The sequence below is a fragment of the Symphalangus syndactylus genome, chromosome 24 (assembly GCF_028878055.3).
Source record: "Symphalangus syndactylus isolate Jambi chromosome 24, NHGRI_mSymSyn1-v2.1_pri, whole genome shotgun sequence".
Lineage (NCBI taxonomy): Eukaryota > Metazoa > Chordata > Mammalia > Primates > Hylobatidae > Symphalangus > Symphalangus syndactylus.
Window position 1 is genome coordinate 8667443 of NC_072446.2, and position 17927 is coordinate 8685369.

At 51.0% G+C, this 17927-nt stretch overlaps 1 protein-coding gene and 1 non-coding gene across 3 annotated transcripts in view; both read right to left on the reverse strand.

The window, feature by feature from the left end:
* DNAJC5 (DnaJ heat shock protein family (Hsp40) member C5) overlaps nucleotides 1-15898 on the reverse strand; it is a 46981-nt gene extending 31083 nt beyond the window's left edge. Inside the window, exon 1 of one of the 2 annotated variants that reach the window (XM_055264982.2) lies at nucleotides 15613-15898. The gene's annotated coding sequence lies outside the window, so the exon portion shown is untranslated. The remainder of the gene's footprint in view (nucleotides 1-15612) is intronic. The other variant, XM_063634148.1, reaches the window with a different exon arrangement.
* On the reverse strand, nucleotides 941-1105 carry LOC129474962 (U1 spliceosomal RNA). The gene has a single exon (XR_008654704.1). It is a non-coding gene; the product is annotated as a U1 spliceosomal RNA (small nuclear RNA).
* Nucleotides 15899-17927: the final 2029 nt, after the last annotated feature.

Below are 17927 nucleotides of genomic sequence, written 5' to 3' on the forward strand. Positions count from 1 at the left end.
TCGATTCAGTAGAAACCTACTCTCACGGGGAAGAATTTTTTCTTTCCTTTTCTTTTCTTTCTTTGAGATGGAGTCTTGCTCTGTCGCCCAGGCTGGAGTGCAGTGGCGCAATCTCAGCTCACTGCAGCCTCTGCCTCCAGAGTAGCAGGGACTACGGCACGCGTCACCGCTCCCAGTTAATTTTTTGTTGTTGTTGTTGTCGTTTTTGAGACGGAATCTCACTCTGTCGCCCAGGCTGGAGTGCAGTGGCGCAATCTCGGCTCACTGCAATCTCCGCCTCCCGGGTTCACACCATTCTCCTGCCTCAGCCTCCCGAGCAGCTGGGACTGCAGGTGCCCGCCACCACTCCTGGCTAACTTTTTTTTTGTATTTTTAGTAGAGATGGGGTTTCACCGTGTTAGCCAGGATGGTCTCAATCTCCTGACCTCGTGACATGATCCGCCTGCCTCGGCCTCCCAAATTTTGTATTTCTTTTTGTTTTTTTTTTTTTTTTTTTTTTTTTTTTTTGAGATGGAGTCTCGCTCTGTCGCCCAGGCTGGAGTGCAGTGGCGCAATCTCGGCTCACTGCAAGCTCCGCCTCCCGGGTTCACGCCATTCTCCTGCCTCAGCCTCTCCGAGTAGCTGGGACTACAGGCGCCCGCCACCGCGCCCGGCTAATTTTTTGTATTTTTAGTAGAGACGGGGTTTCACCGTGGTCTCGATCTCCTGACCTCGTGATCCGCCCGCCTCGGCCTCCCAAAGTGCTGGGATTACAAGCGTGAGCCACCGCGCCCGGCCCAAATTTTGTATTTCTAGTAAAGATGGGGCTTCACCATGTTGGCCAGGCTGGTCTCAAACTCCTGACCTCAGGTGATCCACCCACCTCAGCTTCCCAAAGTGCGGGGATGACAGGCGTGAGCCACCACGCCCGACTGGTTTTTGTATTTTTTTTTTTTTTGTTGGGGGGACAGTGCGAACACAGTCCCTCCACTACCACAAATTATGCAGTCAAGTTTCCCACATTTGGGGAAATCGCAGGGGTCAGCACATCCGGAGTGCAATGGCTAAGGCTTGCCCTGGGAAAACCACCTTCGTGATCATGGTATCTCCCCTGCCAGGTAAGTATGATTTTTGTATTTTTAATAGAGATGGGGGGTTTCACCATGTTGGCCAGGCTGGTCTCGAACTCCTGACTACAAGTGATCCGCCTGCCTCAGCCTCCCAAAGTACTTGAATTACAGGCGTGAGCCACTGCACCCAGCCTCTTTTCTTTTCTTTCTGAGATGGGGTCTCACTCTGTCACCCAGGCTGGGGTGCAATGGTAGGACCATAGCTCCCTATAGTCTGGAAATCCTGAGCTGTCTCCTCCCACTTCCAGCAGCTGGGACCACAGGCACGGGCCTGCACTGTGCCAGGCTAGAACTTTATCCGGATATAATAATCACAACATTCAAATCCTCAACTTCACATAACACATAAATTCATAAAAATACCTATGACCACAATCCTACTTGCAGTATCATATTTACTTAGCAACCTCTGCCCTGTTCATTCCGTGACCAATCAAACGGCACACCCACCCTGGCTGCGGCTCCACCCCACTGCACAGTGGACTTACAGGATGCTTCCACTGAGCAGACTGCAGAGCAGAAGCTCAAGACACAGACGGGATCCGCCACAGTTCATAAAACGCTACAGATGGCATCCGGGTATTTCCAGCACTTCCAGTGGGAACCCGCTCTGCAACGTAACTGATGGAAACGGCCCTGACTTTCCCACACTCACCCCCTGGCCTAAGGCTGCTCTTAGGGAAATTCACACTGGGGCAATGGCTGGCCACCACCTCCCATGCGTGGGGCTGTCCCTGGTGAAGCACACACATAGGGTTTCAGAGGGCCTCTGCAACTATGACGAAAGTCAAATGATTCCAGTGAGTCTAGTGTGCAACGAAGTATAAGGTGCACCAATTCAACCCTGACAAGCCAACCGCAAAACATGCGAAATTTCAGGGCCGGGCGCGGTGGCTCACGCCTGTCATTCCAGCACTTTGGGAGGCCAAGGTGGGGGGATCACAAGGTCAGGAGTTCGAGACTAGCCTCGCCAACCTGGTGAAACCCTGACTCTACTAAAAATACAAAAATTAGCCAGGCGTGATGGTGCACATGCCTGTAGTCCCAGCTACTGGGGAAGCTAAGACAGGAGAATCACTTGAAGCCGGGAGGCGGAGGATGCAGTGAGCCGAGATCGTGCCACTGCACTCCAGCCTGTCGACAGGGCGAGACTCCATCTCAAAACAAACAAAAAAAACCCTAAATTTCAGCGGTAGTTAAGTGGTAAAACACATGCATGCACCTCAAAATTGAGACAGTATGAGCTGACAAAACTTGTGATATCTGCTGTGAGTTTTATCTACACAGCAGCTGCAGCTTAGGAAACACTCACCACGTGCCTGCCATCTACTGAACAGAGCCCTTTCTAAGAGGCCTGTGAGACAGGCCTGGTCAGGGGGTGGGAGGGTAGCTCTGGGGTCACCTGTCTGAGCTGCCACTGACAGGGACTCAGTGGCCAGGCAAGTTACTCAACACCTCCCCATGTCAATCTCCTCTTTGTCAAATGGGCATTAAACAGTCCAGCAAGGTATGTCTGGGAGCTGGCTTGAATAAAGCGGTCAGACCCTATGCCAGGCACACAGTTAATGTTAGCTATTATGATGATGATCTGCACTTTTTGGAGAAGAAGGCTGAGACTCAGGAGGGTGGAGTAACCTATTTGCAGTCACCGTGCTAAGGATCAGCAGGGCTGTAACTGAAATCAAAGTCAGCCTCCCAAGCACTGGTACATCGTGACTGATTCTCAGCATCCATTTCACAAAAGGCAGTAATTCTTCTCTGTCCTGATCACAAATAACTTATTTTCTTGTACATCAAGCCTTTTCTGAATAAGGTACTATATGGACCACTGTCATTTATTTTATTTTATTTTAGAGACACAGTCTCACTGTATCACCCAGGCAGGAGTGCAGCGGCTCAATCACAACTCACGGCAGCCTTGACCGCCTGGACTCCTGCCATCCTCCCACCTCGGCCACTGAAGTAGTTGGGACTACAGGTGTGCAACCACCACACCTGGATAATTTTTTATTTTTTGTAGAGGCAGGGTCTCCCTAAGTTGCCCAGGCTAGGCAAACTCCTGAGCTCAAGTGATCCTCCCACCTTAGACTCCCAATGTGTTGGGATTACAGGTGTGAGCAACAGCACCCAGGCCACTGTCATATTTTTATTAATTAATTTTTTTTTTTGAGATGGAGTCTTGATCACTCGCCCAGGCTGGAGTGCAGTGGCTCGATCTTGGCTCACTGCAAGCTCCGCCTCCTGGGTTGACACCATTCTCCTGCCTCAGCCTCCCAAGTAGCTGGGGCTACAGGCGCCCACCATCACACCCGGCTTTTTCTTGTACTTTTAGTAGAGACGGGGTTTCACCATGTTAGCCAGGATGGTCTCGATCTCCTGACCTCGTGATCTGCTCGTCTCGGCCTCCCAAAGTGCTGGTATTACAGGCGTGAGCCACCGTGCCTGGCTATTAACTTATTTATTAAGACGGAGTCTTTCTATTGCCCAGGCTGGAGTGCAGTGGAACAGTCTCAGCTTACTGCAACCTCCACCTCCTGGGTTCAAGCAATTGTCCTGCCTCAGCCTCCTGAGTAGCTGGAATTACAGGTGCCTGCACCACACCTGGCTAATTTTCATATTTTTAGTAGAGATGGACGGGGTTTCGCCATGTTGGCCAGGCTGGTCTCAAACTCCTGACCTCAAGTGATCCACCCGTCGTGGCCTCCCGAAGTGCTGGGATTACAGGTGTAAGCCACCATGCCCGGCCCCATATTTTTAAATAAAAGTAAAATAAGTACATATATAGACAAAGTTTACAAAGTTTAATACATGTTTTGTTGGCTATATTTTAATTAATTCTCAGCTTGAAGACACATTAATTATTGTTGCATAGAATTTTAGATGTAAAAAGTATTTTCCTTAATTAAAAAAAAATCCTGGGCAGGGCATAGTGGCTCACCTGTAATCCCAGTACTTTGGGAGGCTGAGGTGGATCACCTGAGGTCAGGGAGTTCAAGACCAGCCTGGCCAACATGGTGAAACCCCGTCTCTACTAAATATATAAAAATTAGCCAGGCAAGGTGGCACATGCCTGTAATCCCAGCTACTCGGGAGGCTGAGGCAACAGAATCGCTTGAACCCAGGAGGCGGAGGTTGCAGTGAGCCAAGATCGCACCATTGCACTCCCAGTCTGGGTGACAGAGCAAGACTTCATCTCAAGAAAAAAAAAAAAAAATCAGCTGGGCACGGTGGCACACCCCCTATAATCCCAGCTACTAGGGAGGCTGAGGCAGGAGAATTGCTTGAACCCAGGAGATGGAGGTTGCAGTGAGAGCTGAGATCACGTCATTGCACTCCAGCCTGGGTGACAAGAGCCAGACTCCGTGGAAAAAAAAAAAAAAAAAAAAAAAAATCTGCCATGTGTGGTCATGTGTGGTGGCTCACACCTGTAATCTGAGGTGGGAGGATCACTTGAGCCCAGAGTTGAAGGCTGCAGTGACTGCACCACTGTAAACTAGCCTGGGCAAGAGTGTGAGACCCTGTCTCTTAAGACAAAAAAATCCAGCGCCGGGTGTGGTGGCTCACACCTGTAATCCCAGTACTTTGGGAGGCTGAGGCAGGTGAATCACTTGAGGTCAGGAGGTCGAGATCAGCCTGGCCAACATGGTGAAATCCCATCTCTACTAAAAATACAAAAATTAGCCGGGCGTGGTAGCGCACACCTGTAGTTCCAGCTACTCAGGAGGCTGAGGCAGGAGAGTCACTTGAACCCGGGAAGCAGAGGTTGCAGTGAGCCGAGATCGTGCCATGGCACTCTAGCCTGGGTGACAAGAGCGAGATCCTGTCACATACACAAAAAAAGACCAAAAAAAAAAAAAAAAAAAAAAAAAAGGCCAGGCACCGTGGCTCACCCTATAATCCTGACACTTTGGGAGGCCGAGGCGGGCGGATCACCTGAGGTCAGGAGTTCGAGACCAGCCTGGCCAACATGGTGAAACCCCATCTAAACTAAAAATACAAAAATTAGCTGGGCGTGGTGGCGGGCACCTGTAATCCCAGCTACTCTGGAGGCTGAAAAGCAGGAGAATTGCTTGAACCCGAGAGGCGGAGGCTGCAATGAGCCGAGATCGCGCCGTTGCACTCCAGCCTGGGTGACAAGGGTGAAACTTCATCTCAAGAAAAAAACAAAAAAAAAACCCATAGCTTATTAATCTGCCTTATTGTCCTTTGCCTTTTAAAAATATAAGAGAAGCCTGTTTAAGGCTTTAGGCGGAGGTAGCTGTCAGTCAGCCAGACAGCCAGCTGTTCTGGAGTGAGTCCAGGGCAAAGACTGCTGTAGGAACAGCACTAGTACAATTTTGCCTATTTATCCTCAACTAGAGCAGGTTTATAAGGATGCCTATACCATGAACACCTGCATGCATCTCAATCCGTCCACCTGGAGGTCAGACACACTAAGAGGCAGCTGGACCAGCTCCCTATTCAAGGCCACTTCAGATTCTATGTGAGTTACAGCGCCCTTGTCTTAAAGTATTTTCATAAATGTGAACTAAGCAGTGCTCACACCAGGGAGAAGGATGCTGTGAGTCTGTCTGTTGGTCTGTTGGTGACAATCAGTTAGGGTTACCCAACCTGGGGGGATGATGCAAGAGAAAACAGCACCAACAGAAACCACATCGTAAGAGGTAATTTTGGGGAAAAAAGGGTAATTTTGTAAATCCTGTGTTGTCACTTTAACATGTATGATGACATTATTTGTGCTTCTTCTTCAATATTACACCTTTATACTCCAGAATCTAAAAAACTGTTTAAGACCCACCCTGCATGGCTGTCCTGGGGATTATGGCTAATGCATATTCGGCAACCTTGTCCCAGAACTCCTGTTCAACAAACCACGGTTTGCCTCATTTCAGAGTGTTTTGCTATTTGGACATGGGGTATTCTTTTTCATCCCCCACTGCAACCTCCGCTTCCCAGGCTCAAGGGATCCTCCCACCTCAGCCCCTCAGCCTCTCGAGTAGCTGGGACCACAGGCATGCACCACCACGCCCAGCTAATTTGCTTTTGTATTTTTTGCAGAGATGGGGTTTCCTCATGTTACCCAGGTTGGTCTCAAATTCCTGAACTCAAGAGATCTATCTGCCTCAGCCTCCCAAAGTGTTGGGATTACAGGTGTCAGCCACTGTACCTGCCCAAATTTTTGTATTTTTAGTAGAGACAGGGTTTCACCATGTTGGCCAGGCTGGTCTCCAACTCCTGGCCTCATGTGATCTGCCTGCCTCGGCCTCCCAAAGCATGGGATTATAGGCTTAAGCCACTAAGCCTGGCCAGAAATGTTTCTAATTTTTTAAAAATTTCTATGCGAAGAGCCTTATTAAAAGTTTGAGATGCGCCAAGCGCGGCGGCTCACACCTGTAATCCCAGCACTTTGGGAGGCCAAGGTGCATAGACCACGAGGTCAAGAGTTCGAGACCAGCCTGGCCAACACGGTGAAACTCCGTCTCTACTAAAAATGCAAAAATCAGCCGGGCGTAGTGGCGCATGCCTGTAGTCCCAGCTACTACGGAGGATGAGGCAGGAGAATCGCTTGAACCCAGGAGGCGGAGGTTGCAGTGTGCCAAGATCGCGCCACTGCTCTCCAGTCTGGTGACAGAGACGCCATCTCAAAAAAGAGAGTTTGAGGTGAGTCAGTGAGGTGGTGCGTGCCTACAATCTCAGTTACTGAGGGTTAGGGTGATTCCAATCTACTGAGACTGTAGGCATGCACCACCTTGGGAGGCTGAGGCAGGAGGATCGAGCCCAGGAAGGCCAACCTGGGCAACATGTTGAGGCCCCATCTCTACAAAAATTAAAACGTTAGTCAACTGTGGTGACACGTACCTAAAGTCCCAGCTACTTGGGAGGCTGAGATAGGATGACTGCTTGGGCCTAGGAGAATGCAGTGAGCTAAGACTGTGTCACTCCTCTCTAACCCGGGTGAGAGACAGAGTGAGACCCTGTTGTAAAAAAACAAGATGTGGCCGGGCGCAGTGGCTCACGCCTATAATCCCAGCACTTTGGGAGGCAGAGGCGGGCGGATCACAAGGTCAGGAGATCAAGACCATCCTGGCTAACACGGTGAAATCCCTGTCTCTACTAAAAATACAAAAAAAATTAGCTGGGCGTGGCGGCGGGCGCCTGTAGTCCCAGCTACTCGGGAGGCTGAGGCAGGAGAATGGCATGAACCCAGGCAGCAGAGCTTGCAGTGAGCAGAGACTGAGCCACTGCACTCCAGCCTGGGCGACAGAGCAAGACTCTGTCTCAAAAAAAAAAAAAAAAAAAAGATGAGGCCAGGCGCGGTGGCTCACGCCTGTAATCCCAACACTTTGGGAGGCCGAGGTGAGCGGATCACCTGAGGTTGGGAGGTCGAGACCAGCCTGACCAACATGGAGAAACCCCATCTTTACTAAAAATACAAAATTAGCTGGGTGTGGTGGCACATATCTGTAATCCCAGCTACTCAGGAGGCTGAGGCAGGAGAATCACTTGAACCCGGAATGCAGAGGTTGCGGTGAGCCAAGATCACACTGTTGCACTCCACCAGCCTGGGAAACAAGAGTGAAACTCCGTCTCAAAAAAAAAAAAAGATGAGGCCGGGAGCAGTGGCTCACACCTGTTAATCCCAGCACTTTGGGAGGCCTAGGTGGGCAGATCACAACGTCAGGAGATCGAGACCATCCTGGATAACATGGTGAAACCCCATCTCTACTAAAAATACAAAAGACTAGCTGGGCGTGGTGGCAGGTGCCTGTAGTCCCAGCTACTTGGGAGGCTGAGGCAGGAGAATGGTGTTAACCCAGGAGGCGGAGCTTGCAGTGAGCCGAGATGGCACCACTGCACTCCAGCCTGGGCAACAGAGCGAGACGCCATCTCAAAAAAAAAAAAAAAAAGAGGGAGAGATGAATACAGCCCAGTAAAGCCTTTATGTGAATGTAGCTTCTTTCTCCATTAACTTAAAAAACAGATGTTGACTGGTTTTGTACATTTTTAAAGTCCATTTATAACAAGAAATTTATTATTTTTTAAGAGAGAAGGCCTTGCTATGTTGGCCAGGATGGACTCAAACAATCCTCCAGTCTTTGCCTCCCAAGCAGCTGAGACTACTGATGCATGCCACCACACTGGGCTCATAAGAAATTTCTTGTTTTAGGCCAGGCGCGGTGGCTCACGCCTGTAATCCCAGCACTTTGGAAGGCCGAGGCGGGCGGATCACGAGGTCAGGAAATTGAGACCACCCTGGCTAACATGGTGAAACCTCATCTCTACTAAAAATACAAAAAATTAGCTCGGCATGGTGGCGGGCACCTGTAGTCCCAGCTACTCGGGAAGCTGAGGCAGGAGAATGGCGTGAACCCAGGAGGCGGAGGTTGCAGTGAGCCGAGATCGCACCACTGCACTCCAGCCTGGGTGACAGCACAAGACTCTGTCCCCCGCCCCCCAAAAAAAGAATTATTTTAAAGAACACATCAGGAAAGAACAAAATTTATTCCAACTGGCAAAAATTTAAGATCTCAGATTTTAACAGCAAACCCTATTACAGTAGCTAAAAGAACACCAAAATACTGTGTTAAAATGCCCCGCAAGCAAAGGGGAAAGACAGACAGACACTGCCTGAGGGCTACGAACTTGGCAAGAGATGACAGAAATTACAGTCTGTACTCTTGGACCCAGAATTTCCTTCGTTATTTGTCTTAGGGAAACCCTCTTACAATAAAACACAATTCTATTTAATAAAGAAAAATCCGATGGGACTGCCCAGCAAAAACCCAAACATTCGCTCTGCTGCTAATCCCTCCCAATAACAGGAGGAGCAAAATAAAAGCCAGGCAGGGCCGCACACTCCACACACTCCCTCTGCTGAGCTGCAGTCACTCCTCCCGCCAGGCACCTGCAGCCTCGTCCGAGGTAGAAGCCTCTGGCCTGGGCTCGCCTCCACTCTGAGACTGATGAGCACGCAGACGGGGCCTCTAGCATCTGAATTCAGCTCCTGCTTCTTCAAGGGTCAAGAGTAAGATGGGATATTTTCGTTCTGTGGTTTCATTACAACACATTTCCACTCTACCTGGTGAAAAAGTAGAGGCACAGGGCAGGGAGAGCTCTCCCGGAAGTCAGCCGCGCTCTAGAGACAGCAAGGAGGGCAGGGCACAGCCGATGGGGCTGGGAAGTCGATTCCATCTTCCGACCTGCCAGCATCATGATTTCATAACAGGCACAGAATGCCTCAGAACGCAGATTGAGCACAGTGGCTCATGCCTGTAAACCCAGCACCTTGGGAGGCCAAGGTGGGCTGATTACTTGAGTTCAGGAGTTTGAGACCAGCCTGGGCAACATGGTGAAACCCCATCTCTACTAAAAATACAAAAATTAGCTGGACGTGGTGGCGCATGCCTGTAATTCCAGTTACTCAGGAGGCTGAGGCAGAAGAATCACTTGAACCCAGGAGGTGGAAGCTGCAGTGAGCCACGATCGTGCCACTGCACTCCAGCCTGGATGACAGAGCGAGACTCCGTCTCAAACAAAGAATCCCTGGACACAGCAATGTAGACACTACATGGCTCTGGACACTTCACCTCGTAAATGATCATTTCTGCTGGTGATACATGTTCAATGTAGAATACTTAAATTATAAACCCATGAAAAATAAGGTTCATTCATATTCATATTCAAGGAATCTTCACTAAGCACTCACAACACAGCACAAAAATTTAAAAATATCACTCAGGTTTAATATGTCGAGAATAAATGACAAGGTTCTCTGCCACAGAAATAAGTTTTTTGAAACCATTCACGTAAAATGTAGAATGATGTTGCAACAAAGTTAAACTCTGGCATATGCAGGTCTGTCCCGATGAGGAAATTACTGATCAAGACAGAACTTCCTTTTTTTTTTTTTTTTTTTTTTGAGACAGTGTCTTGCTCTGTCGCCCAGGCTGGAGTGCAGTGGCGCAATCATGGCTTGCTGCAGCCTTGACCTCCCAGGCTCAGGTGATCCTCCCACCTCAGCCTCCGAGTAGCTGGGACTACAGCTGCACGTCACCATGTCCGGCTAATTGTTTCTATTTTTAGTACAGATGGGATTTTGCCATGTTGCCCAGGCTGGTCTTCACTTCTGGACTCTAGCAATCTGCCTGCCTCGGCCTCTCAAAGTGCTGGGATTACACGCATGAGCCACTGCACCAGCCCAGAATTTTCAGAGACATGGCCCAAACCTGGTCTAAGTACTTCTTTCTTTAGAAAATGAGATGGTGGCTGGATGATCACTTGAGTCTAGGAGCTCAAGACCAACTTGGGGCCGGGCGCGGTGGCTCACGCCTGTAATCCCAGCACTTTGGGAGGCCAAAGTGGGTGGATCACCTGAGGTCACGAGTTCAAGACCAGCCTGGCCAACATGGCAAAACCCCACCTCTACTAAAAATACAAAAATTAGCCGGGCGTCATGGCAGGCGCCTGTAATCCCAGCTACCCAGGAGGCTGAGGCAGGAAAATCACTTGAACCTAGGAGGCAGAGGGTGCCATGAGCGGAAACCGCACCATTGTACTCAAGCCTGGGTGACAGAGTGAGACTCCGTCCCCCCCACCAAAAAAACAAAACAAACAAACAAAAAGGCTGGGCGCAGTGGCTCACACCTGCAATCCCAGCACTGTGGGAGGCCGAGGCGGGCGGATCACGAGGTCAGGAGATCGAGACCATCCTGGCTAACACGGTGAAATCCCGTCTCTACTAAAAATGCAAAAAATTAGCGGGGCATGGTGGCGAGCGCCTGTAGTCCCAGCTACTCGGGAGGCTGAGGCAGAAGAATCACTTGAACCCGGGAGGCAGAGGCTGCAGTGAGCCGAGGTCACGCCATTGCACTCCAGCCTGTGTGACAGAATGAGACTCCGTCTCAAAAGAGAAAAGAAAATGAGATGCTGTCCTAATTTCTGCAATTTCAATGTGAAATATCAATGCTTGCAAAACTCATACAAGTTAAAACAATTATTTCTAATGACCTGTATCTATTAAATGTCTGTGATGTACCAAGAATAAAGCAGAACACACTTCCTCATTAACACACATGCACCCAAAGTTAATGCAAAGGGTGATGAGAGACAAAATCTACACTCAAGGTTGTTGGGTAATCTAATCCTTAAATCTTCTGGGTTGAACTGCCTGTGACTGATAACAGACTAGCTGCTAATCCTCTTCACGGATGTCATTATCTGAGGGGTCCTGGCATGGCAGTCCCAGCTCCTAGATTAGGGGTAGCATTTTCATAAAACAAGACTATTACTGTTTTTCAGCCTCTTTGTCACTTCTATTTAGGAAGCAGGTGATGAGACACCTTTCATTTACTGCCTCCTTTTTTTTCCCAGCAGGACCCAGGGGAAGCACCACTACCCTCATTTGACAGAATGCAGAGGCTCAGAGTCACAGCAGCCCCAGTCACGGGAGCCCTGGTCTTGTCCTCTTTCACGAAGGAAGGCCTAGCACAGATTCTGCTGCCACAGTGGGAAGGCCTATGGCGGGGCAGGAGGTGTGTCTGACAGAAGATGGTGCTCCTTGGACACATCTCAGGACTTTGTGGCATGAGAATGTTCTCATCAGAACATCACAATGAGTCTCATTTTAGAAGCACTACAGTTTGTTTGTTTGTTGTGAGAGGGAGTCTCGCTCTGTCGCCCAGGCTGGAGTGCAGTGGTGCTATCTCAGCTCACTGCAACCTCTGCCTCCCAGGTTCAAGCAATTCTCCTGCCTCAGCCTCCCGAGTAGCTGGGATTACAGGCGCCCGCCACCACACCCAGCTAATTTTTGTATTTTCAGTAGAGACAGGGTTTCACCATGTTGGCCAGGATGGTCTCGATCTCTTGATCTCGAGATCTGCCTGCCTCGGCCTCCCAAAGTGCTGAGATTACAGGTGTGAGCCACCATGCCCGGCCTAGAAGCACTCATTTTAACTGCCCACTTGGAGATAATTGGAGCGTTAAGGGTCTCTTCTCTACCTCTTGTGCAGGACTAGTCATCACGTTCCATTTCTCTACAAATGGCTTCTTTTAACCCAGCCCGAGGACCCAGGGGTCTGTTTCCTTACTGGAGAAAAACTGCTTTCATTTGCTGATATAGTTTACCTGCGGCATTACATACTCCTAATTGGGTATCACGTTCACCTTACTGCCTGATTTCAGAAGCAAACTCCACCTTAGATAAATTCTACCTTATCATGACTCCCCGCCCCACTGCATTTTAGTCATCATTCAACGAACACCTACCGAACTGCTAACCCCAGGCATACACGTGAGCACCTCATGTCTGGGTTCTAAGGATGAAACAACCAGCACCTTGTACAGGGCTCTTCCTGGTGACGCCAAATACTTCAAAGAAACCTGGTCTAGAGAAGACTTGAATTCAAGTTCCAGCTCTGACGATTATTAACAGGGAGACCTTGGGCAAAGGTGCTGGTCACGGAGGCAGCTGTGCAACCGGGCTCAGTGGTATCCACCCTCCAAGCAAGGGGAACTGAGGAAAAATGCCTGAGAAACGTGCAGCGTCTGTTCAATCTCTGAACCACGTTAATACAACCATCTTCGGGGATGCAGGAAAGCCCTGAAGCCCACTCACTCTGAGTTAATGCCCTAAGTTAAAAACTCTGGGCAGGCCGGGCGCGGTGGCTCACGCTTGTAATCCCAGCACTTTGGGAGGCCGAGGCGGGCGGATCACGAGGTCAGGAGATCGAGACCACGGTGAAACCCCGTCTCTACTAAAAATACAAAAAAAAATTAGCCGCGCGTGGTGGCGGGCGCCTGTAGTCCCAGCTACTGGGAGAAGCTGAGGCAGGAGAATGGCGTGAACCCGGGAGGCGGAGCTTCCAGTGAGCCGAGATTGCGCCACTGTACTCAGCCTGGGCGACAGAGCGAGACTCCGTCTCAAAAAAAAAAAAAAAAAAAAAACCTCTGGGCATGAGGTGGAGGTTGTGGAAAGGACTCCAGAGTCCACAAGTCACCAAGCAGCCTCTGTGGCTCTGTCACAGCACCACAGCTAAAGGGCCTCGTGCTAAGGGGGTCAGCCACAGTCACTCCCAGGCAGTTCTCCTGAATTAAGAGCCAGGGAGATCATTCCACCTCACTCTATTTAATTACCAAATGTCACGACAGAGTATAAGGACTAGCATGTAGGGTTTTTCCTGGTAATCAAAGACAAAATTTCTAAAAGCATTATTACCACTGGCAGATCTGACTTTTTATTTTTTTATTTATTTGAGACTGAGTCTTGCTCTACCACCCAGGCTGGAGTGCAGTGTGGCGTGACCTTGGCTCACTGCAACCTCCACCTCCCAGGTTCAAGGGATTCTCCTGCCTCAGCCTCCTGAGTAGCTGGGATTACGGACGCCCACCACCACAACCAGTTAATTTTTTTTTTTTTTTTTTTAAGATGTAGTTTTCCTCTTTTTGCCCAGGCTGGAGTGCAGTGGCACGATCTCGGCTCACTGCAACCTCCACCTCCCAGGTTCAAGGGATTCTCCTGCCTCAGCCTCCGGAGTAGCTGGGATTGCAGGCACACGCCACCACACCCAGCTAATTTTGTATTTTTAGCAGAGATGGGGTTTCACCATGTTGGCCAGGCTAGTCTCGAACTCCTGACTCCAAGTGATCAGCCCGCCTCAGCCTCCTAAAGTGCTGAGATTACAGGCGTGAGCCACTGCGCCCCAACAGATCTGACTTTTTAGAAACGTTTTAACTTTGAAATAATTATAGATTCAAAGTTGCGAAAAGATTTACAAGTGTCCCATGCACCCTCCCAAGCCACCCCTTACCTGGCTGTCCTTCCCCAGTGGGCAGGTGAGAGCTGGTGGCTCTCTGTCCTGAGGGCCAACACTCCAGGAACCCTCACCTCTACGTGCTCAGTCCTCACCCACAAGGACTTCCGGGTGACAAGGCCAGCACCACGCACAGCTGCTGCTAAGCTCCCCACGTTCATTCACTGAACAAATATTTACTGGGCCCAGATCATGTGCCAGCAACTGTTTTTGTCACAAAACATTCTCTCCATGGACCTTACTCACAGTAAAATATTAAGTATGATAAATGCATTAAGCAGGACACTAGGAGGATTCAGCGGTGTGGGAAAATTAAGCAAGGAAGGGAATTGGGTGGCACGGCAGGCAGGCAGTCGCCAGGCTAGGAGGTTAAGGAACCAGGCATTCCAGGAAGATCCAAGGACAGAGCATGTGGGTCTGTTCAGAACTAGCAAGGAGGCTGATATGGCAGGTGCAGAATGAGTCAGGGGCCAGTCTGAGGGTGGGTGGACTCAGATGCTGCAGGCTCATTAACACCCTCGCCAGGGATGTCCATCAGAGTCCACACAGCCAGCAACCAGAGCGGGCCCCTACAGCTCTCTGCTGGGCCAGACGCCAGCTGGAGCCACCCCGAGTCCTACGGCACCGACACAAGTGAAGGGGGAACCATGAACTCAGCCGAAACTTCCCCAGAGCCCTTAGATCCAGGCTTCTAATTTCATCTCGTTTGACAGATTATTCATTCCTGAAACTCAGCTGACATTTTTTAAAAAGAGAAGCAAATAAACGAACATAAAATCTCAGAAGCTTTGGGTAAAGTTTTGCCTTCAGGTAACCATGACAATAGATGGAGCAATATAACTGTTTTTGTCATTAGAATAGGTTTTTCTAAACAGGCAAATAAGGGCAGAAGTGTCTAACCACCATCAAATCTTCCCAACCAAGCCTAAGCCGGAAAACAAAAATAAAGCTGAAATTTTTGCTTCCTTTTCCTGTATGACACAACTGAATGAATTTGAGAAATCATGGCTTCGGCACACGAAAAAGAGAGTCTTTAATCCAGACACTTAACACCAACAAGTTAGAACCTGAACGGATGAGTTCCTAATACTCTCCTTAAGAGTTCAATATAAAGCATGGCTTCAAATGTTTTCATAAAGCGGATAAAACAGGTTTTTTCTAACAGACCAAATGCTTTTTGGAATTTACAACGTCGGAAAGATTAATTTCTGATGCGTTAAAGAACAATTTTCAATTCCCCGAGCTATAAACACAACGACCCAGGGACTAAATTATCTGCCTCCCTAAAATCAGCGATGCCCCAGCTTCTCCAGTCCTCCCGCAGGAGAGGAGACCCCGGGGGGTTGGGGGCGGGCGCGGGGACCTGGGGGAACGGAGGGAGCGTCCGGGCCCCTAGAGACCAGCGGAGAGCGTGGCCCCAGCCCCCACCGCGGTGCTCAGACCCCCGGCCCGGCCCGGCCCAGCCCGGCTCCCGCAGGCCCCGGCGCCGACCTTCCCGCGCCCCCGCCCCGGCCCAGGCCGCGGCGTCGCAGCAGCTCCGGCCCCGAGCGCCCGCGCAGCCCCGGCCCGGGGGTCGCCGCCATTTCCGGCTCTGGCGTGCCGCCCCCGCCCCCACCCGCGCCCGCCCGCCCGCCTGCCCGCCTGCCCGGGCCTGACGTGGGCCGACCCGCCCGCCCGGCCCGCAGCGAGCTCACCTGCCTGTCCGCCCGCCCGCCCTCCCGCCGGCTCCGCGGCTCCGCTCCCCAATCCGCGGCGCTGCTAGGCAGCGGCCGACGCACTCCTCAGCCTGGAGACCCCGGGCGGCGGCGGCGGCAGAGGGCGCGGGTGCAGCACCGGCAGCGGCAGCGGCAGCGGAGACGCGCACGCTCACGCACGCACCCGCACCGGCGCGCGCGCTCCCGGAAGGACGTGGGCTCCGGCGGGTCGGAGCCGCGGGTGGGACTGGCTGCGCATGCGCCCAGAGAGCGGAGCGGAGGCTCTGCCCATGAAGGGGCGGAGTCCCGAGTGACAGCCCGGGGCCGAGGCGCCCGGTGGAGGTTCCGCCCATTGGTGGGCGGGGCCGAAGCTCGAGGGCGGAGCCAGCCCTCCCAGTCTTCAGGTGGCCGCAGGTGGGTCCCGTGTCCCGGGTGGACACGCCATGTGCTGCGGGGAACCGCGTAGAAGGAGAGGCGCAGGGCTTGCTGGTCTTGCAGGTGAGTTTACTCAGCGCTTTAAGTAAGACTGAGAAAACGTAATCGTTCTCATCAAAGAACTGACAGGGAGCTGGTGGGAGATGGCTGCGGACCGTCGCCCCCGCCCCCACCCAGAGCCACTGTCCTGGGACTGACATTCGCTCACCCCTGGAGCGCCGAGATGGGACTTCCTTCCTTCCTGTCCAACCACTGAAATGCCGTCACCAGCGCCCTCCCACCCTCCCAGAATCATCTCCAAACAGCAGCGTGGAGAGGCAGGACGACGAACGTCCACTCCACCTCCCTCTGCCCTTGCCCATCCCGTCGGCCACCCTTCCCTGTCCCTGTAACTGCAGGCGCTCCGCCACTCACTGACGCCCTGCCCCGCGTAGGCTGCCTGGGCCACTTCCCATCCTAGAAGCTCCCAGACCTCTGCGGCCGGTGCTCCTGCCTCCTCGCTTCCACCCTTGCCCGTTTACCTGAGTTCAGTGCGGTCATCTTTTTAAAACAAACCCAGTGGCATCCAAGGCTTCCCGTGATACACTGCGTGAAACCCAAATTCTCTCTCAACACGCTCTGGCCTCCTTCCTCTGCCCTCGTAACTCACTGCCATAGTGCCGGTCTTGAATTGCCAAGCTTGTTCCAGTCTCAGAGCCTGGAAGTGTCAGAGCTTGGGAAGCCTCCTAGCAGTCATTAAGCTGCTCAACATCAAGCAGGCAGCAAGAAAAGGCTTATGGAACCCAAGAAGCAGAAAGGCCAGGTTCATATCTACAACTATAGATTCAAGAGAATGAAATATTTCAGGCCAGAATTGGAGGGATGAGAGAATGAAATGGGCCCGGTACCGATCTCAGATTGAAGCCGTCTTCCACTTGTGCTGGGAGCTGCAAGAATGAATTAACCAGGCCTTAAGTGAGTCCCTCTGAGACCTAGTAGTTCCACTTTAGGGACATTCTTCCAAAGAAAATATTCGTAAATACAGAAAAAGGTATATGCACTGAAATATTCATGAAGGCACTATTTTTAATAGCAAGAATGGAAACCTGCCCAACTGCACAAGTGAGCACTCAAATGGAAAATATAGTTACTGAAATGTATACAACGGGACCCATGGCTCACGCCTGGAATCTCAGCACTTTGGTAGACCAAGGCAGGAGGATCACTGGAGCCCAGGAGTTTGAGATCTGCCTGGACAACGTAGTGAGACCCCCATCTCTACAAAAAAAATTTTTAATTGGCCGGGACACAGTGGCATGCATGCCCCTGTAGTCCCAGCTACTCAGGAGGCTGGATCCGGTGGGAGGCCAAGGCTGTGGTGAGCTATGATTGTGCCACTGCACTCCTGCCTGGGTGACAGAGCAAGACCCCATCTCTTATTTAAAAAGAAGAAAAAAAGAAAGATAATGTGTAGAAAGGCTACACAGGAGCAAAGAACTCCTGAAACTAAAATGAGCACAATGCATGATATGTAAACAGTATATTATCACACATATATCTGTCCATGAACACTCCAGCCTGCTTGGAGAAAATAAGACAGGAAGGTACGGCTGGGCACAGTGGCTCATGCCTGTAATCCCAGCACTTTGGGAGGCCGGGGTGGGCGGATCACCTGAGGTCAGGCGTTCAAGACCAGCCTGGCCAACATGGCAAAACCCTGTCTCTACTAAAAATACAAAAATTAGCTGGGCGTGGTGGCATGCCCCTGTAAATCCCATCTGCTCGCGAGGCTGAGGCAGGAGAATCGCTTGAGCCCGGGAGGTGGAGGTTGCAGTGAGCTGAGATTGCACAACTGCACTCTAGCCTGAGCGACAGAGTGAGACCCTGTCTCAAAAAAAAAA